Here is a 20,438-nt window from a genome sequence, read left to right on the forward strand (position 1 = left end):
CATTCGCACACATCGTTCAACAACCAAAGCCGCAAAATGTCAGACGCACCAGCACCAGTAGTAAAGACCCCAGCTAAGTCACCAAAGAAGAAAGCTGCAGCTAAACCAAAGAAAGTAGCTACTCATCCAAAATACAGCGAGATGGTCGGAAAGGCTATATCTGCTTTGAAAGAGCGTGGAGGCTCCAGCCGTCAAGCCATCCTTAAGTATATCTTAGCAAACTTCAGCGTTGGTAGCGATGCAAAAACAGTCAACACTCACTTGAAGTTAGCTCTGAAATCAGGAGTGAAGAGCAATAGCTTGAAACAGTCGAAGGGTACCGGCGCTTCTGGAAGCTTTAAGATTGGGGAAGTGGCTAAACCAGCTAAGAAACCAGCAAAGAAAGTAGTTAAACCTAAAGCCGCCAAGCCAAAGAAGGCAAAGACACCTACCAAAAAGACTGCCGCAAAGAAACCTGCAGCAAAGAAACCAGCAGGTGAAAAGAAAGCAGCTAAACCAAAAGCAAAGAAACCAGCTGCAAAGAAACCTGCTGCAAAACCTGCTGCCAAATCTGCAAAGAAAGCCACAAAATCTCCCAAGAAGACAAAGGCTGCAGCTAAACCAAAGAAGGCAAAGACACCAAAGAAGAAGTAAATGAAGGAAGCATCATGATGCTTTTAAAGCTTAAACAGCCCTTTTAAGGGCTACCAAATTTTTTCAAAAAGAGTCTGAAATTGTTGCATGGTATTAGTCACAAATAAAATACAGCTTGTCCCATATTCTAAATCTCTCTTTCTTCTCTGCAATTTTTTTTTACTATAAAGTCCATGTGTACTTGCTAAGTTTTACTATCTTCCACTCTGGATCGTGCAGTAAGTATTTAGTTTTGCTTCTATCTTAAACCTGAAAAAAATCTTTTTTTTATACAAATTCTAGATCTGTTCAAAATTGCTTTACTTCCTAACTTTATATATCAAAAATTTTAACACTTCTGTGTCTACGACCATATCACGTTGAAAACACCGGTTCTCGTCCGATCACCGAAGTTAAGCAACGTCGAGCCCGGTTAGTACTTGGATGGGTGACCGCCTGGGAATACCGGGTGTTGTAGACATTTTTTGTACCTATAATTTTGAATTTCTACCAAACATATTATTATTGTAAAGTTTTGCTTCTGAAAAAAATCTATTTTATATAAATTTTGTTCAAAAATGCTACTACCTAACCTTATATATCAAAAAATTTAACACTTCTGTGTCTACGACCATATCACGTTGAAAACACCGGTTCTCGTCCGATCACCGAAGTTAAGCAACGTCGAGCCCGGTTAGTACTTGGATGGGTGACCGCCTGGGAATACCGGGTGTTGTAGACATTTTTTTTTACTTATAATTTTGCATTCCTACCAAACATAATTGTTGTATGATTTTTTTTTAACTAATTTACTTGGATGTAATATTCAACATATCTAGCTATCAATGAATGAAGAAAACAGAAAATAAATCATTCATAAATTTATTTATTTTTCAATACCCATCTGCATGGTGAAATATTTTTACGTGAAATACATGCAAGTCAAGTTAGATACACTTAAGAATTCCACTCCTTCCACATGCATGTGGCTACATATATTTCTTTTTTTTAAATTAGGTCTCGTAAAGGTCGTCTGTGATAATATGGTATCCGCCATTTGTCGTCATTTGAAATCGCCTCTTTTTTTTTTACCAGGGCATATATGATTCACTATTTTTCTGAAAGGATTCTGATCAGCTAAAAAAAAATCATTATAGCAAAAACAAATAATAAACAATAAATACTAATTATATCTTGTAAAGTTCTAGTAAAAAATTCGAATATTTGAAACGTCTTTCATCTCGGTCAAGGAAGTCCCGGTTTCGAAGTTTGCCATCTTTGTGTGCTTTCATATCGAAGGCAAAATCTAAATTTCTGGGAAGTCTCTTTATTTCTACGTATATCTGAAAGCAAAAACATATAAAGAAATGATTTTACTACAAATGTATATCAGTTTTACGGCACAATCTAGTTTTTGTGAAATAATACAACACGTTTTCTGAGGAAGAATCGCACGAGAGAAATTGACAAGTTGTACATTAATCGTAAATATTTCTTCACTCGTGGTATTTTGTTTAATTCTTATGACATATTCTGAAAGAAAAATTCCTGCTGAAGATTTTCGTGTATGATTTATATATCAAAAAGTACAATTTATTTGAAACAAATGATTAAAACTTGTCGAACAAGCACACAGATTTTCTTGTCGATCTGTTTGAATTAGATTGTCATGAAAGTTTAAGGGTGCTCTCGTCGAGGTCCGCGTTAGATAGATAATTACACTCTGTGTCAGTGCGAATTGCATATCATTGTAATCTGTCGTTCATTCGCACACATCGTTCAACAACCAAAGCCGCAAAATGTCAGACGCACCAGCACCAGTAGTAAAGACCCCAGCTAAGTCACCAAAGAAGAAAGCTGCAGCTAAACCAAAGAAAGTAGCTACTCATCCAAAATACAGCGAGATGGTCGGAAAGGCTATATCTGCTTTGAAAGAGCGTGGAGGCTCCAGCCGTCAAGCCATCCTTAAGTATATCTTAGCAAACTTCAGCGTTGGTAGCGATGCAAAAACAGTCAACACTCACTTGAAGTTAGCTCTGAAATCAGGAGTGAAGAGCAATAGCTTGAAACAGTCGAAGGGTACCGGCGCTTCTGGAAGCTTTAAGATTGGGGAAGTGGCTAAACCAGCTAAGAAACCAGCAAAGAAAGTAGTTAAACCTAAAGCCGCCAAGCCAAAGAAGGCAAAGACACCTACCAAAAAGACTGCCGCAAAGAAACCTGCAGCAAAGAAACCAGCAGGTGAAAAGAAAGCAGCTAAACCAAAAGCAAAGAAACCAGCTGCAAAGAAACCTGCTGCAAAACCTGCTGCCAAATCTGCAAAGAAAGCCACAAAATCTCCCAAGAAGACAAAGGCTGCAGCTAAACCAAAGAAGGCAAAGACACCAAAGAAGAAGTAAATGAAGGAAGCATCATGATGCTTTTAAAGCTTAAACAGCCCTTTTAAGGGCTACCAAATTTTTTCAAAAAGAGTCTGAAATTGTTGCATGGTATTAGTCACAAATAAAATACAGCTTGTCCCATATTCTAAATCTCTCTTTCTTCTCTGCAATTTTTTTTTACTATAAAGTCCATGTGTACTTGCTAAGTTTTACTATCTTCCACTCTGGATCGTGCAGTAAGTATTTAGTTTTGCTTCTATCTTAAACCTGAAAAAAATCTTTTTTTTATACAAATTCTAGATCTGTTCAAAATTGCTTTACTTCCTAACTTTATATATCAAAAATTTTAACACTTCTGTGTCTACGACCATATCACGTTGAAAACACCGGTTCTCGTCCGATCACCGAAGTTAAGCAACGTCGAGCCCGGTTAGTACTTGGATGGGTGACCGCCTGGGAATACCGGGTGTTGTAGACATTTTTTGTACCTATAATTTTGAATTTCTACCAAACATATTATTATTGTAAAGTTTTGCTTCTGAAAAAAATCTATTTTATATAAATTTTGTTCAAAAATGCTACTACCTAACCTTATATATCAAAAAATTTAACACTTCTGTGTCTACGACCATATCACGTTGAAAACACCGGTTCTCGTCCGATCACCGAAGTTAAGCAACGTCGAGCCCGGTTAGTACTTGGATGGGTGACCGCCTGGGAATACCGGGTGTTGTAGACATTTTTTTTTACTTATAATTTTGCATTCCTACCAAACATAATTGTTGTATGATTTTTTTTTAACTAATTTACTTGGATGTAATATTCAACATATCTAGCTATCAATGAATGAAGAAAACAGAAAATAAATCATTCATAAATTTATTTATTTTTCAATACCCATCTGCATGGTGAAATATTTTTACGTGAAATACATGCAAGTCAAGTTAGATACACTTAAGAATTCCACTCCTTCCACATGCATGTGGCTACATATATTTCTTTTTTTTAAATTAGGTCTCGTAAAGGTCGTCTGTGATAATATGGTATCCGCCATTTGTCGTCATTTGAAATCGCCTCTTTTTTTTTTACCAGGGCATATATGATTCACTATTTTTCTGAAAGGATTCTGATCAGCTAAAAAAAAATCATTATAGCAAAAACAAATAATAAACAATAAATACTAATTATATCTTGTAAAGTTCTAGTAAAAAATTCGAATATTTGAAACGTCTTTCATCTCGGTCAAGGAAGTCCCGGTTTCGAAGTTTGCCATCTTTGTGTGCTTTCATATCGAAGGCAAAATCTAAATTTCTGGGAAGTCTCTTTATTTCTACGTATATCTGAAAGCAAAAACATATAAAGAAATGATTTTACTACAAATGTATATCAGTTTTACGGCACAATCTAGTTTTTGTGAAATAATACAACACGTTTTCTGAGGAAGAATCGCACGAGAGAAATTGACAAGTTGTACATTAATCGTAAATATTTCTTCACTCGTGGTATTTTGTTTAATTCTTATGACATATTCTGAAAGAAAAATTCCTGCTGAAGATTTTCGTGTATGATTTATATATCAAAAAGTACAATTTATTTGAAACAAATGATTAAAACTTGTCGAACAAGCACACAGATTTTCTTGTCGATCTGTTTGAATTAGATTGTCATGAAAGTTTAAGGGTGCTCTCGTCGAGGTCCGCGTTAGATAGATAATTACACTCTGTGTCAGTGCGAATTGCATATCATTGTAATCTGTCGTTCATTCGCACACATCGTTCAACAACCAAAGCCGCAAAATGTCAGACGCACCAGCACCAGTAGTAAAGACCCCAGCTAAGTCACCAAAGAAGAAAGCTGCAGCTAAACCAAAGAAAGTAGCTACTCATCCAAAATACAGCGAGATGGTCGGAAAGGCTATATCTGCTTTGAAAGAGCGTGGAGGCTCCAGCCGTCAAGCCATCCTTAAGTATATCTTAGCAAACTTCAGCGTTGGTAGCGATGCAAAAACAGTCAACACTCACTTGAAGTTAGCTCTGAAATCAGGAGTGAAGAGCAATAGCTTGAAACAGTCGAAGGGTACCGGCGCTTCTGGAAGCTTTAAGATTGGGGAAGTGGCTAAACCAGCTAAGAAACCAGCAAAGAAAGTAGTTAAACCTAAAGCCGCCAAGCCAAAGAAGGCAAAGACACCTACCAAAAAGACTGCCGCAAAGAAACCTGCAGCAAAGAAACCAGCAGGTGAAAAGAAAGCAGCTAAACCAAAAGCAAAGAAACCAGCTGCAAAGAAACCTGCTGCAAAACCTGCTGCCAAATCTGCAAAGAAAGCCACAAAATCTCCCAAGAAGACAAAGGCTGCAGCTAAACCAAAGAAGGCAAAGACACCAAAGAAGAAGTAAATGAAGGAAGCATCATGATGCTTTTAAAGCTTAAACAGCCCTTTTAAGGGCTACCAAATTTTTTCAAAAAGAGTCTGAAATTGTTGCATGGTATTAGTCACAAATAAAATACAGCTTGTCCCATATTCTAAATCTCTCTTTCTTCTCTGCAATTTTTTTTTACTATAAAGTCCATGTGTACTTGCTAAGTTTTACTATCTTCCACTCTGGATCGTGCAGTAAGTATTTAGTTTTGCTTCTATCTTAAACCTGAAAAAAATCTTTTTTTTATACAAATTCTAGATCTGTTCAAAATTGCTTTACTTCCTAACTTTATATATCAAAAATTTTAACACTTCTGTGTCTACGACCATATCACGTTGAAAACACCGGTTCTCGTCCGATCACCGAAGTTAAGCAACGTCGAGCCCGGTTAGTACTTGGATGGGTGACCGCCTGGGAATACCGGGTGTTGTAGACATTTTTTGTACCTATAATTTTGAATTTCTACCAAACATATTATTATTGTAAAGTTTTGCTTCTGAAAAAAATCTATTTTATATAAATTTTGTTCAAAAATGCTACTACCTAACCTTATATATCAAAAAATTTAACACTTCTGTGTCTACGACCATATCACGTTGAAAACACCGGTTCTCGTCCGATCACCGAAGTTAAGCAACGTCGAGCCCGGTTAGTACTTGGATGGGTGACCGCCTGGGAATACCGGGTGTTGTAGACATTTTTTTTTACTTATAATTTTGCATTCCTACCAAACATAATTGTTGTATGATTTTTTTTTAACTAATTTACTTGGATGTAATATTCAACATATCTAGCTATCAATGAATGAAGAAAACAGAAAATAAATCATTCATAAATTTATTTATTTTTCAATACCCATCTGCATGGTGAAATATTTTTACGTGAAATACATGCAAGTCAAGTTAGATACACTTAAGAATTCCACTCCTTCCACATGCATGTGGCTACATATATTTCTTTTTTTTAAATTAGGTCTCGTAAAGGTCGTCTGTGATAATATGGTATCCGCCATTTGTCGTCATTTGAAATCGCCTCTTTTTTTTTTACCAGGGCATATATGATTCACTATTTTTCTGAAAGGATTCTGATCAGCTAAAAAAAAATCATTATAGCAAAAACAAATAATAAACAATAAATACTAATTATATCTTGTAAAGTTCTAGTAAAAAATTCGAATATTTGAAACGTCTTTCATCTCGGTCAAGGAAGTCCCGGTTTCGAAGTTTGCCATCTTTGTGTGCTTTCATATCGAAGGCAAAATCTAAATTTCTGGGAAGTCTCTTTATTTCTACGTATATCTGAAAGCAAAAACATATAAAGAAATGATTTTACTACAAATGTATATCAGTTTTACGGCACAATCTAGTTTTTGTGAAATAATACAACACGTTTTCTGAGGAAGAATCGCACGAGAGAAATTGACAAGTTGTACATTAATCGTAAATATTTCTTCACTCGTGGTATTTTGTTTAATTCTTATGACATATTCTGAAAGAAAAATTCCTGCTGAAGATTTTCGTGTATGATTTATATATCAAAAAGTACAATTTATTTGAAACAAATGATTAAAACTTGTCGAACAAGCACACAGATTTTCTTGTCGATCTGTTTGAATTAGGGAGCTACCATTTGATTTTTATGGGGGGGCTAGGATGAAAAATTTTGTCCTGCTTTTTTTTTTTAGTTGTAATCTCTGTCCTGCCTTTTTATTTCTTACTCTATTCGGTCCTGCCTTTTTTTTTACTAGTTTATCCTGACTTTTTTTACACAAATTGTCATCCTGCCTTTTTTTTTACCAAGTTGCTCATCCTGCCTTTTTTTTTTACTCAAAACTCCTGTCCTGCCTATTTTTTTCAAATTTCATCCTAGCCCCCCCATAAAAATCAAATGGTAGCTCCCTTAGATTGTCATGAAAGTTTAAGGGTGCTCTCGTCGAGGTCCGCGTTAGATAGATAATTACACTCTGTGTCAGTGCGAATTGCATATCATTGTAATCTGTCGTTCATTCGCACACATCGTTCAACAACCAAAGCCGCAAAATGTCAGACGCACCAGCACCAGTAGTAAAGACCCCAGCTAAGTCACCAAAGAAGAAAGCTGCAGCTAAACCAAAGAAAGTAGCTACTCATCCAAAATACAGCGAGATGGTCGGAAAGGCTATATCTGCTTTGAAAGAGCGTGGAGGCTCCAGCCGTCAAGCCATCCTTAAGTATATCTTAGCAAACTTCAGCGTTGGTAGCGATGCAAAAACAGTCAACACTCACTTGAAGTTAGCTCTGAAATCAGGAGTGAAGAGCAATAGCTTGAAACAGTCGAAGGGTACCGGCGCTTCTGGAAGCTTTAAGATTGGGGAAGTGGCTAAACCAGCTAAGAAACCAGCAAAGAAAGTAGTTAAACCTAAAGCCGCCAAGCCAAAGAAGGCAAAGACACCTACCAAAAAGACTGCCGCAAAGAAACCTGCAGCAAAGAAACCAGCAGGTGAAAAGAAAGCAGCTAAACCAAAAGCAAAGAAACCAGCTGCAAAGAAACCTGCTGCAAAACCTGCTGCCAAATCTGCAAAGAAAGCCACAAAATCTCCCAAGAAGACAAAGGCTGCAGCTAAACCAAAGAAGGCAAAGACACCAAAGAAGAAGTAAATGAAGGAAGCATCATGATGCTTTTAAAGCTTAAACAGCCCTTTTAAGGGCTACCAAATTTTTTCAAAAAGAGTCTGAAATTGTTGCATGGTATTAGTCACAAATAAAATACAGCTTGTCCCATATTCTAAATCTCTCTTTCTTCTCTGCAATTTTTTTTTACTATAAAGTCCATGTGTACTTGCTAAGTTTTACTATCTTCCACTCTGGATCGTGCAGTAAGTATTTAGTTTTGCTTCTATCTTAAACCTGAAAAAAATCTTTTTTTTATACAAATTCTAGATCTGTTCAAAATTGCTTTACTTCCTAACTTTATATATCAAAAATTTTAACACTTCTGTGTCTACGACCATATCACGTTGAAAACACCGGTTCTCGTCCGATCACCGAAGTTAAGCAACGTCGAGCCCGGTTAGTACTTGGATGGGTGACCGCCTGGGAATACCGGGTGTTGTAGACATTTTTTGTACCTATAATTTTGAATTTCTACCAAACATATTATTATTGTAAAGTTTTGCTTCTGAAAAAAATCTATTTTATATAAATTTTGTTCAAAAATGCTACTACCTAACCTTATATATCAAAAAATTTAACACTTCTGTGTCTACGACCATATCACGTTGAAAACACCGGTTCTCGTCCGATCACCGAAGTTAAGCAACGTCGAGCCCGGTTAGTACTTGGATGGGTGACCGCCTGGGAATACCGGGTGTTGTAGACATTTTTTTTTACTTATAATTTTGCATTCCTACCAAACATAATTGTTGTATGATTTTTTTTTAACTAATTTACTTGGATGTAATATTCAACATATCTAGCTATCAATGAATGAAGAAAACAGAAAATAAATCATTCATAAATTTATTTATTTTTCAATACCCATCTGCATGGTGAAATATTTTTACGTGAAATACATGCAAGTCAAGTTAGATACACTTAAGAATTCCACTCCTTCCACATGCATGTGGCTACATATATTTCTTTTTTTTAAATTAGGTCTCGTAAAGGTCGTCTGTGATAATATGGTATCCGCCATTTGTCGTCATTTGAAATCGCCTCTTTTTTTTTTACCAGGGCATATATGATTCACTATTTTTCTGAAAGGATTCTGATCAGCTAAAAAAAAATCATTATAGCAAAAACAAATAATAAACAATAAATACTAATTATATCTTGTAAAGTTCTAGTAAAAAATTCGAATATTTGAAACGTCTTTCATCTCGGTCAAGGAAGTCCCGGTTTCGAAGTTTGCCATCTTTGTGTGCTTTCATATCGAAGGCAAAATCTAAATTTCTGGGAAGTCTCTTTATTTCTACGTATATCTGAAAGCAAAAACATATAAAGAAATGATTTTACTACAAATGTATATCAGTTTTACGGCACAATCTAGTTTTTGTGAAATAATACAACACGTTTTCTGAGGAAGAATCGCACGAGAGAAATTGACAAGTTGTACATTAATCGTAAATATTTCTTCACTCGTGGTATTTTGTTTAATTCTTATGACATATTCTGAAAGAAAAATTCCTGCTGAAGATTTTCGTGTATGATTTATATATCAAAAAGTACAATTTATTTGAAACAAATGATTAAAACTTGTCGAACAAGCACACAGATTTTCTTGTCGATCTGTTTGAATTAGATTGTCATGAAAGTTTAAGGGTGCTCTCGTCGAGGTCCGCGTTAGATAGATAATTACACTCTGTGTCAGTGCGAATTGCATATCATTGTAATCTGTCGTTCATTCGCACACATCGTTCAACAACCAAAGCCGCAAAATGTCAGACGCACCAGCACCAGTAGTAAAGACCCCAGCTAAGTCACCAAAGAAGAAAGCTGCAGCTAAACCAAAGAAAGTAGCTACTCATCCAAAATACAGCGAGATGGTCGGAAAGGCTATATCTGCTTTGAAAGAGCGTGGAGGCTCCAGCCGTCAAGCCATCCTTAAGTATATCTTAGCAAACTTCAGCGTTGGTAGCGATGCAAAAACAGTCAACACTCACTTGAAGTTAGCTCTGAAATCAGGAGTGAAGAGCAATAGCTTGAAACAGTCGAAGGGTACCGGCGCTTCTGGAAGCTTTAAGATTGGGGAAGTGGCTAAACCAGCTAAGAAACCAGCAAAGAAAGTAGTTAAACCTAAAGCCGCCAAGCCAAAGAAGGCAAAGACACCTACCAAAAAGACTGCCGCAAAGAAACCTGCAGCAAAGAAACCAGCAGGTGAAAAGAAAGCAGCTAAACCAAAAGCAAAGAAACCAGCTGCAAAGAAACCTGCTGCAAAACCTGCTGCCAAATCTGCAAAGAAAGCCACAAAATCTCCCAAGAAGACAAAGGCTGCAGCTAAACCAAAGAAGGCAAAGACACCAAAGAAGAAGTAAATGAAGGAAGCATCATGATGCTTTTAAAGCTTAAACAGCCCTTTTAAGGGCTACCAAATTTTTTCAAAAAGAGTCTGAAATTGTTGCATGGTATTAGTCACAAATAAAATACAGCTTGTCCCATATTCTAAATCTCTCTTTCTTCTCTGCAATTTTTTTTTACTATAAAGTCCATGTGTACTTGCTAAGTTTTACTATCTTCCACTCTGGATCGTGCAGTAAGTATTTAGTTTTGCTTCTATCTTAAACCTGAAAAAAATCTTTTTTTTATACAAATTCTAGATCTGTTCAAAATTGCTTTACTTCCTAACTTTATATATCAAAAATTTTAACACTTCTGTGTCTACGACCATATCACGTTGAAAACACCGGTTCTCGTCCGATCACCGAAGTTAAGCAACGTCGAGCCCGGTTAGTACTTGGATGGGTGACCGCCTGGGAATACCGGGTGTTGTAGACATTTTTTGTACCTATAATTTTGAATTTCTACCAAACATATTATTATTGTAAAGTTTTGCTTCTGAAAAAAATCTATTTTATATAAATTTTGTTCAAAAATGCTACTACCTAACCTTATATATCAAAAAATTTAACACTTCTGTGTCTACGACCATATCACGTTGAAAACACCGGTTCTCGTCCGATCACCGAAGTTAAGCAACGTCGAGCCCGGTTAGTACTTGGATGGGTGACCGCCTGGGAATACCGGGTGTTGTAGACATTTTTTTTTACTTATAATTTTGCATTCCTACCAAACATAATTGTTGTATGATTTTTTTTTAACTAATTTACTTGGATGTAATATTCAACATATCTAGCTATCAATGAATGAAGAAAACAGAAAATAAATCATTCATAAATTTATTTATTTTTCAATACCCATCTGCATGGTGAAATATTTTTACGTGAAATACATGCAAGTCAAGTTAGATACACTTAAGAATTCCACTCCTTCCACATGCATGTGGCTACATATATTTCTTTTTTTTAAATTAGGTCTCGTAAAGGTCGTCTGTGATAATATGGTATCCGCCATTTGTCGTCATTTGAAATCGCCTCTTTTTTTTTTACCAGGGCATATATGATTCACTATTTTTCTGAAAGGATTCTGATCAGCTAAAAAAAAATCATTATAGCAAAAACAAATAATAAACAATAAATACTAATTATATCTTGTAAAGTTCTAGTAAAAAATTCGAATATTTGAAACGTCTTTCATCTCGGTCAAGGAAGTCCCGGTTTCGAAGTTTGCCATCTTTGTGTGCTTTCATATCGAAGGCAAAATCTAAATTTCTGGGAAGTCTCTTTATTTCTACGTATATCTGAAAGCAAAAACATATAAAGAAATGATTTTACTACAAATGTATATCAGTTTTACGGCACAATCTAGTTTTTGTGAAATAATACAACACGTTTTCTGAGGAAGAATCGCACGAGAGAAATTGACAAGTTGTACATTAATCGTAAATATTTCTTCACTCGTGGTATTTTGTTTAATTCTTATGACATATTCTGAAAGAAAAATTCCTGCTGAAGATTTTCGTGTATGATTTATATATCAAAAAGTACAATTTATTTGAAACAAATGATTAAAACTTGTCGAACAAGCACACAGATTTTCTTGTCGATCTGTTTGAATTAGGGAGCTACCATTTGATTTTTATGGGGGGGCTAGGATGAAAAATTTTGTCCTGCTTTTTTTTTTTAGTTGTAATCTCTGTCCTGCCTTTTTATTTCTTACTCTATTCGGTCCTGCCTTTTTTTTTACTAGTTTATCCTGACTTTTTTTACACAAATTGTCATCCTGCCTTTTTTTTTACCAAGTTGCTCATCCTGCCTTTTTTTTTTACTCAAAACTCCTGTCCTGCCTATTTTTTTCAAATTTCATCCTAGCCCCCCCATAAAAATCAAATGGTAGCTCCCTTAGATTGTCATGAAAGTTTAAGGGTGCTCTCGTCGAGGTCCGCGTTAGATAGATAATTACACTCTGTGTCAGTGCGAATTGCATATCATTGTAATCTGTCGTTCATTCGCACACATCGTTCAACAACCAAAGCCGCAAAATGTCAGACGCACCAGCACCAGTAGTAAAGACCCCAGCTAAGTCACCAAAGAAGAAAGCTGCAGCTAAACCAAAGAAAGTAGCTACTCATCCAAAATACAGCGAGATGGTCGGAAAGGCTATATCTGCTTTGAAAGAGCGTGGAGGCTCCAGCCGTCAAGCCATCCTTAAGTATATCTTAGCAAACTTCAGCGTTGGTAGCGATGCAAAAACAGTCAACACTCACTTGAAGTTAGCTCTGAAATCAGGAGTGAAGAGCAATAGCTTGAAACAGTCGAAGGGTACCGGCGCTTCTGGAAGCTTTAAGATTGGGGAAGTGGCTAAACCAGCTAAGAAACCAGCAAAGAAAGTAGTTAAACCTAAAGCCGCCAAGCCAAAGAAGGCAAAGACACCTACCAAAAAGACTGCCGCAAAGAAACCTGCAGCAAAGAAACCAGCAGGTGAAAAGAAAGCAGCTAAACCAAAAGCAAAGAAACCAGCTGCAAAGAAACCTGCTGCAAAACCTGCTGCCAAATCTGCAAAGAAAGCCACAAAATCTCCCAAGAAGACAAAGGCTGCAGCTAAACCAAAGAAGGCAAAGACACCAAAGAAGAAGTAAATGAAGGAAGCATCATGATGCTTTTAAAGCTTAAACAGCCCTTTTAAGGGCTACCAAATTTTTTCAAAAAGAGTCTGAAATTGTTGCATGGTATTAGTCACAAATAAAATACAGCTTGTCCCATATTCTAAATCTCTCTTTCTTCTCTGCAATTTTTTTTTACTATAAAGTCCATGTGTACTTGCTAAGTTTTACTATCTTCCACTCTGGATCGTGCAGTAAGTATTTAGTTTTGCTTCTATCTTAAACCTGAAAAAAATCTTTTTTTTATACAAATTCTAGATCTGTTCAAAATTGCTTTACTTCCTAACTTTATATATCAAAAATTTTAACACTTCTGTGTCTACGACCATATCACGTTGAAAACACCGGTTCTCGTCCGATCACCGAAGTTAAGCAACGTCGAGCCCGGTTAGTACTTGGATGGGTGACCGCCTGGGAATACCGGGTGTTGTAGACATTTTTTGTACCTATAATTTTGAATTTCTACCAAACATATTATTATTGTAAAGTTTTGCTTCTGAAAAAAATCTATTTTATATAAATTTTGTTCAAAAATGCTACTACCTAACCTTATATATCAAAAAATTTAACACTTCTGTGTCTACGACCATATCACGTTGAAAACACCGGTTCTCGTCCGATCACCGAAGTTAAGCAACGTCGAGCCCGGTTAGTACTTGGATGGGTGACCGCCTGGGAATACCGGGTGTTGTAGACATTTTTTTTTACTTATAATTTTGCATTCCTACCAAACATAATTGTTGTATGATTTTTTTTTAACTAATTTACTTGGATGTAATATTCAACATATCTAGCTATCAATGAATGAAGAAAACAGAAAATAAATCATTCATAAATTTATTTATTTTTCAATACCCATCTGCATGGTGAAATATTTTTACGTGAAATACATGCAAGTCAAGTTAGATACACTTAAGAATTCCACTCCTTCCACATGCATGTGGCTACATATATTTCTTTTTTTTAAATTAGGTCTCGTAAAGGTCGTCTGTGATAATATGGTATCCGCCATTTGTCGTCATTTGAAATCGCCTCTTTTTTTTTTACCAGGGCATATATGATTCACTATTTTTCTGAAAGGATTCTGATCAGCTAAAAAAAAATCATTATAGCAAAAACAAATAATAAACAATAAATACTAATTATATCTTGTAAAGTTCTAGTAAAAAATTCGAATATTTGAAACGTCTTTCATCTCGGTCAAGGAAGTCCCGGTTTCGAAGTTTGCCATCTTTGTGTGCTTTCATATCGAAGGCAAAATCTAAATTTCTGGGAAGTCTCTTTATTTCTACGTATATCTGAAAGCAAAAACATATAAAGAAATGATTTTACTACAAATGTATATCAGTTTTACGGCACAATCTAGTTTTTGTGAAATAATACAACACGTTTTCTGAGGAAGAATCGCACGAGAGAAATTGACAAGTTGTACATTAATCGTAAATATTTCTTCACTCGTGGTATTTTGTTTAATTCTTATGACATATTCTGAAAGAAAAATTCCTGCTGAAGATTTTCGTGTATGATTTATATATCAAAAAGTACAATTTATTTGAAACAAATGATTAAAACTTGTCGAACAAGCACACAGATTTTCTTGTCGATCTGTTTGAATTAGATTGTCATGAAAGTTTAAGGGTGCTCTCGTCGAGGTCCGCGTTAGATAGATAATTACACTCTGTGTCAGTGCGAATTGCATATCATTGTAATCTGTCGTTCATTCGCACACATCGTTCAACAACCAAAGCCGCAAAATGTCAGACGCACCAGCACCAGTAGTAAAGACCCCAGCTAAGTCACCAAAGAAGAAAGCTGCAGCTAAACCAAAGAAAGTAGCTACTCATCCAAAATACAGCGAGATGGTCGGAAAGGCTATATCTGCTTTGAAAGAGCGTGGAGGCTCCAGCCGTCAAGCCATCCTTAAGTATATCTTAGCAAACTTCAGCGTTGGTAGCGATGCAAAAACAGTCAACACTCACTTGAAGTTAGCTCTGAAATCAGGAGTGAAGAGCAATAGCTTGAAACAGTCGAAGGGTACCGGCGCTTCTGGAAGCTTTAAGATTGGGGAAGTGGCTAAACCAGCTAAGAAACCAGCAAAGAAAGTAGTTAAACCTAAAGCCGCCAAGCCAAAGAAGGCAAAGACACCTACCAAAAAGACTGCCGCAAAGAAACCTGCAGCAAAGAAACCAGCAGGTGAAAAGAAAGCAGCTAAACCAAAAGCAAAGAAACCAGCTGCAAAGAAACCTGCTGCAAAACCTGCTGCCAAATCTGCAAAGAAAGCCACAAAATCTCCCAAGAAGACAAAGGCTGCAGCTAAACCAAAGAAGGCAAAGACACCAAAGAAGAAGTAAATGAAGGAAGCATCATGATGCTTTTAAAGCTTAAACAGCCCTTTTAAGGGCTACCAAATTTTTTCAAAAAGAGTCTGAAATTGTTGCATGGTATTAGTCACAAATAAAATACAGCTTGTCCCATATTCTAAATCTCTCTTTCTTCTCTGCAATTTTTTTTTACTATAAAGTCCATGTGTACTTGCTAAGTTTTACTATCTTCCACTCTGGATCGTGCAGTAAGTATTTAGTTTTGCTTCTATCTTAAACCTGAAAAAAATCTTTTTTTTATACAAATTCTAGATCTGTTCAAAATTGCTTTACTTCCTAACTTTATATATCAAAAATTTTAACACTTCTGTGTCTACGACCATATCACGTTGAAAACACCGGTTCTCGTCCGATCACCGAAGTTAAGCAACGTCGAGCCCGGTTAGTACTTGGATGGGTGACCGCCTGGGAATACCGGGTGTTGTAGACATTTTTTGTACCTATAATTTTGAATTTCTACCAAACATATTATTATTGTAAAGTTTTGCTTCTGAAAAAAATCTATTTTATATAAATTTTGTTCAAAAATGCTACTACCTAACCTTATATATCAAAAAATTTAACACTTCTGTGTCTACGACCATATCACGTTGAAAACACCGGTTCTCGTCCGATCACCGAAGTTAAGCAACGTCGAGCCCGGTTAGTACTTGGATGGGTGACCGCCTGGGAATACCGGGTGTTGTAGACATTTTTTTTTACTTATAATTTTGCATTCCTACCAAACATAATTGTTGTATGATTTTTTTTTAACTAATTTACTTGGATGTAATATTCAACATATCTAGCTATCAATGAATGAAGAAAACAGAAAATAAATCATTCATAAATTTATTTATTTTTCAATACCCATCTGCATGGTGAAATATTTTTACGTGAAATACATGCAAGTCAAGTTAGATACACTTAAGAATTCCACTCCTTCCACATGCATGTGGCTACATATATTTCTTTTTTTTAAATTAGGTCTCGTAAAGGTCGTCTGTGATAATATGGTATCCGCCATTTGTCGTCATTTGAAATCGCCTCTTTTTTTTTTACCAGGGCATATATGATTCACTATTTTTCTGAAAGGATTCTGATCAGCTAAAAAAAAATCATTATAGCAAAAACAAATAATAAACAATAAATACTAATTATATCTTGTAAAGTTCTAGTAAAAAATTCGAATATTTGAAACGTCTTTCATCTCGGTCAAGGAAGTCCCGGTTTCGAAGTTTGCCATCTTTGTGTGCTTTCATATCGAAGGCAAAATCTAAATTTCTGGGAAGTCTCTTTATTTCTACGTATATCTGAAAGCAAAAACATATAAAGAAATGATTTTACTACAAATGTATATCAGTTTTACGGCACAATCTAGTTTTTGTGAAATAATACAACACGTTTTCTGAGGAAGAATCGCACGAGAGAAATTGACAAGTTGTACATTAATCGTAAATATTTCTTCACTCGTGGTATTTTGTTTAATTCTTATGACATATTCTGAAAGAAAAATTCCTGCTGAAGATTTTCGTGTATGATTTATATATCAAAAAGTACAATTTATTTGAAACAAATGATTAAAACTTGTCGAACAAGCACACAGATTTTCTTGTCGATCTGTTTGAATTAGATTGTCATGAAAGTTTAAGGGTGCTCTCGTCGAGGTCCGCGTTAGATAGATAATTACACTCTGTGTCAGTGCGAATTGCATATCATTGTAATCTGTCGTTCATTCGCACACATCGTTCAACAACCAAAGCCGCAAAATGTCAGACGCACCAGCACCAGTAGTAAAGACCCCAGCTAAGTCACCAAAGAAGAAAGCTGCAGCTAAACCAAAGAAAGTAGCTACTCATCCAAAATACAGCGAGATGGTCGGAAAGGCTATATCTGCTTTGAAAGAGCGTGGAGGCTCCAGCCGTCAAGCCATCCTTAAGTATATCTTAGCAAACTTCAGCGTTGGTAGCGATGCAAAAACAGTCAACACTCACTTGAAGTTAGCTCTGAAATCAGGAGTGAAGAGCAATAGCTTGAAACAGTCGAAGGGTACCGGCGCTTCTGGAAGCTTTAAGATTGGGGAAGTGGCTAAACCAGCTAAGAAACCAGCAAAGAAAGTAGTTAAACCTAAAGCCGCCAAGCCAAAGAAGGCAAAGACACCTACCAAAAAGACTGCCGCAAAGAAACCTGCAGCAAAGAAACCAGCAGGTGAAAAGAAAGCAGCTAAACCAAAAGCAAAGAAACCAGCTGCAAAGAAACCTGCTGCAAAACCTGCTGCCAAATCTGCAAAGAAAGCCACAAAATCTCCCAAGAAGACAAAGGCTGCAGCTAAACCAAAGAAGGCAAAGACACCAAAGAAGAAGTAAATGAAGGAAGCATCATGATGCTTTTAAAGCTTAAACAGCCCTTTTAAGGGCTACCAAATTTTTTCAAAAAGAGTCTGAAATTGTTGCATGGTATTAGTCACAAATAAAATACAGCTTGTCCCATATTCTAAATCTCTCTTTCTTCTCTGCAATTTTTTTTTACTATAAAGTCCATGTGTACTTGCTAAGTTTTACTATCTTCCACTCTGGATCGTGCAGTAAGTATTTAGTTTTGCTTCTATCTTAAACCTGAAAAAAATCTTTTTTTTATACAAATTCTAGATCTGTTCAAAATTGCTTTACTTCCTAACTTTATATATCAAAAATTTTAACACTTCTGTGTCTACGACCATATCACGTTGAAAACACCGGTTCTCGTCCGATCACCGAAGTTAAGCAACGTCGAGCCCGGTTAGTACTTGGATGGGTGACCGCCTGGGAATACCGGGTGTTGTAGACATTTTTTGTACCTATAATTTTGAATTTCTACCAAACATATTATTATTGTAAAGTTTTGCTTCTGAAAAAAATCTATTTTATATAAATTTTGTTCAAAAATGCTACTACCTAACCTTATATATCAAAAAATTTAACACTTCTGTGTCTACGACCATATCACGTTGAAAACACCGGTTCTCGTCCGATCACCGAAGTTAAGCAACGTCGAGCCCGGTTAGTACTTGGATGGGTGACCGCCTGGGAATACCGGGTGTTGTAGACATTTTTTTTTACTTATAATTTTGCATTCCTACCAAACATAATTGTTGTATGATTTTTTTTTTAACTAATTTACTTGGATGTAATATTCAACATATCTAGCTATCAATGAATGAAGAAAACAGAAAATAAATCATTCATAAATTTATTTATTTTTCAATACCCATCTGCATGGTGAAATATTTTTACGTGAAATACATGCAAGTCAAGTTAGATACACTTAAGAATTCCACTCCTTCCACATGCATGTGGCTACATATATTTCTTTTTTTTAAATTAGGTCTCGTAAAGGTCGTCTGTGATAATATGGTATCCGCCATTTGTCGTCATTTGAAATCGCCTCTTTTTTTTTACCAGGGCATATATGATTCACTATTTTTCTGAAAGGATTCTGATCAGCTAAAAAAAAATCATTATAGCAAAAACAAATAATAAACAATAAATACTAATTATATCTTGTAAAGTTCTAGTAAAAAATTCGAATATTTGAAACGTCTTTCATCTCGGTCAAGGAAGTCCCGGTTTCGAAGTTTGCCATCTTTGTGTGCTTTCATATCGAAGGCAAAATCTAAATTTCTGGGAAGTCTCTTTATTTCTACGTATATCTGAAAGCAAAAACATATAAAGAAATGATTTTACTACAAATGTATATCAGTTTTACGGCACAATCTAGTTTTTGTGAAATAATACAACACGTTTTCTGAGGAAGAATCGCACGAGAGAAATTGACAAGTTGTACATTAATCGTAAATATTTCTTCACTCGTGGTATTTTGTTTAATTCTTATGACATATTCTGAAAGAAAAATTCCTGCTGAAGATTTTCGTGTATGATTTATATATCAAAAAGTACAATTTATTTGAAACAAATGATTAAAACTTGTCGAACAAGCACACAGATTTTCTTGTCGATCTGTTTGAATTAGATTGTCATGAAAGTTTAAGGGTGCTCTCGTCGAGGTCCGCGTTAGATAGATAATTACACTCTGTGTCAGTGCGAATTGCATATCATTGTAATCTGTCGTTCATTCGCACACATCGTTCAACAACCAAAGCCGCAAAATGTCAGACGCACCAGCACCAGTAGTAAAGACCCCAGCTAAGTCACCAAAGAAGAAAGCTGCAGCTAAACCAAAGAAAGTAGCTACTCATCCAAAATACAGCGAGATGGTCGGAAAGGCTATATCTGCTTTGAAAGAGCGTGGAGGCTCCAGCCGTCAAGCCATCCTTAAGTATATCTTAGCAAACTTCAGCGTTGGTAGCGATGCAAAAACAGTCAACACTCACTTGAAGTTAGCTCTGAAATCAGGAGTGAAGAGCAATAGCTTGAAACAGTCGAAGGGTACCGGCGCTTCTGGAAGCTTTAAGATTGGGGAAGTGGCTAAACCAGCTAAGAAACCAGCAAAGAAAGTAGTTAAACCTAAAGCCGCCAAGCCAAAGAAGGCAAAGACACCTACCAAAAAGACTGCCGCAAAGAAACCTGCAGCAAAGAAACCAGCAGGTGAAAAGAAAGCAGCTAAACCAAAAGCAAAGAAACCAGCTGCAAAGAAACCTGCTGCAAAACCTGCTGCCAAATCTGCAAAGAAAGCCACAAAATCTCCCAAGAAGACAAAGGCTGCAGCTAAACCAAAGAAGGCAAAGACACCAAAGAAGAAGTAAATGAAGGAAGCATCATGATGCTTTTAAAGCTTAAACAGCCCTTTTAAGGGCTACCAAATTTTTTCAAAAAGAGTCTGAAATTGTTGCATGGTATTAGTCACAAATAAAATACAGCTTGTCCCATATTCTAAATCTCTCTTTCTTCTCTGCAATTTTTTTTTACTATAAAGTCCATGTGTACTTGCTAAGTTTTACTATCTTCCACTCTGGATCGTGCAGTAAGTATTTAGTTTTG

The 20,438-nt window shown here is 36.0% G+C and overlaps 16 non-coding genes across 16 annotated transcripts; all 16 read left to right on the forward strand.

Annotated features, from left to right (window-relative positions):
* Positions 1-974: 974 nt before the first annotated feature.
* Positions 975-1,093, forward strand: LOC139506257 (5S ribosomal RNA). The gene has a single exon (XR_011659993.1). It is a non-coding gene; the product is annotated as a 5S ribosomal RNA (ribosomal RNA).
* A 142-nt stretch (positions 1,094-1,235) lies between these two features.
* On the forward strand, positions 1,236-1,354 carry LOC139506269 (5S ribosomal RNA). Its single transcript, XR_011660004.1, has one exon. It is a non-coding gene; the product is annotated as a 5S ribosomal RNA (ribosomal RNA).
* A 1,995-nt stretch (positions 1,355-3,349) lies between these two features.
* On the forward strand, positions 3,350-3,468 carry LOC139506271 (5S ribosomal RNA). Its single transcript, XR_011660006.1, has one exon. It is a non-coding gene; the product is annotated as a 5S ribosomal RNA (ribosomal RNA).
* Positions 3,469-3,610: 142 nt separating this feature from the next.
* On the forward strand, positions 3,611-3,729 carry LOC139506272 (5S ribosomal RNA). The gene has a single exon (XR_011660007.1). It is a non-coding gene; the product is annotated as a 5S ribosomal RNA (ribosomal RNA).
* Positions 3,730-5,724: 1,995 nt separating this feature from the next.
* LOC139506273 (5S ribosomal RNA) lies at positions 5,725-5,843 on the forward strand. The gene has a single exon (XR_011660008.1). It is a non-coding gene; the product is annotated as a 5S ribosomal RNA (ribosomal RNA).
* A 142-nt stretch (positions 5,844-5,985) lies between these two features.
* Positions 5,986-6,104, forward strand: LOC139506259 (5S ribosomal RNA). Its single transcript, XR_011659994.1, has one exon. It is a non-coding gene; the product is annotated as a 5S ribosomal RNA (ribosomal RNA).
* A 2,280-nt stretch (positions 6,105-8,384) lies between these two features.
* Positions 8,385-8,503, forward strand: LOC139506260 (5S ribosomal RNA). Its single transcript, XR_011659995.1, has one exon. It is a non-coding gene; the product is annotated as a 5S ribosomal RNA (ribosomal RNA).
* A 142-nt stretch (positions 8,504-8,645) lies between these two features.
* On the forward strand, positions 8,646-8,764 carry LOC139506261 (5S ribosomal RNA). Its single transcript, XR_011659996.1, has one exon. It is a non-coding gene; the product is annotated as a 5S ribosomal RNA (ribosomal RNA).
* A 1,995-nt stretch (positions 8,765-10,759) lies between these two features.
* Positions 10,760-10,878, forward strand: LOC139506262 (5S ribosomal RNA). Its single transcript, XR_011659997.1, has one exon. It is a non-coding gene; the product is annotated as a 5S ribosomal RNA (ribosomal RNA).
* A 142-nt stretch (positions 10,879-11,020) lies between these two features.
* On the forward strand, positions 11,021-11,139 carry LOC139506263 (5S ribosomal RNA). The gene has a single exon (XR_011659998.1). It is a non-coding gene; the product is annotated as a 5S ribosomal RNA (ribosomal RNA).
* A 2,280-nt stretch (positions 11,140-13,419) lies between these two features.
* On the forward strand, positions 13,420-13,538 carry LOC139506264 (5S ribosomal RNA). The gene has a single exon (XR_011659999.1). It is a non-coding gene; the product is annotated as a 5S ribosomal RNA (ribosomal RNA).
* A 142-nt stretch (positions 13,539-13,680) lies between these two features.
* LOC139506265 (5S ribosomal RNA) lies at positions 13,681-13,799 on the forward strand. Its single transcript, XR_011660000.1, has one exon. It is a non-coding gene; the product is annotated as a 5S ribosomal RNA (ribosomal RNA).
* A 1,995-nt stretch (positions 13,800-15,794) lies between these two features.
* Positions 15,795-15,913, forward strand: LOC139506266 (5S ribosomal RNA). The gene has a single exon (XR_011660001.1). It is a non-coding gene; the product is annotated as a 5S ribosomal RNA (ribosomal RNA).
* A 142-nt stretch (positions 15,914-16,055) lies between these two features.
* LOC139506267 (5S ribosomal RNA) lies at positions 16,056-16,174 on the forward strand. Its single transcript, XR_011660002.1, has one exon. It is a non-coding gene; the product is annotated as a 5S ribosomal RNA (ribosomal RNA).
* Positions 16,175-18,169: 1,995 nt separating this feature from the next.
* On the forward strand, positions 18,170-18,288 carry LOC139506268 (5S ribosomal RNA). The gene has a single exon (XR_011660003.1). It is a non-coding gene; the product is annotated as a 5S ribosomal RNA (ribosomal RNA).
* A 142-nt stretch (positions 18,289-18,430) lies between these two features.
* LOC139506270 (5S ribosomal RNA) lies at positions 18,431-18,549 on the forward strand. Its single transcript, XR_011660005.1, has one exon. It is a non-coding gene; the product is annotated as a 5S ribosomal RNA (ribosomal RNA).
* Positions 18,550-20,438: the final 1,889 nt, after the last annotated feature.

This window comes from Mytilus edulis, unplaced genomic scaffold (genome assembly GCF_963676685.1).
Source record: "Mytilus edulis unplaced genomic scaffold, xbMytEdul2.2 SCAFFOLD_1859, whole genome shotgun sequence".
In the NCBI taxonomy this organism is placed as follows: domain Eukaryota; kingdom Metazoa; phylum Mollusca; class Bivalvia; order Mytilida; family Mytilidae; genus Mytilus; species Mytilus edulis.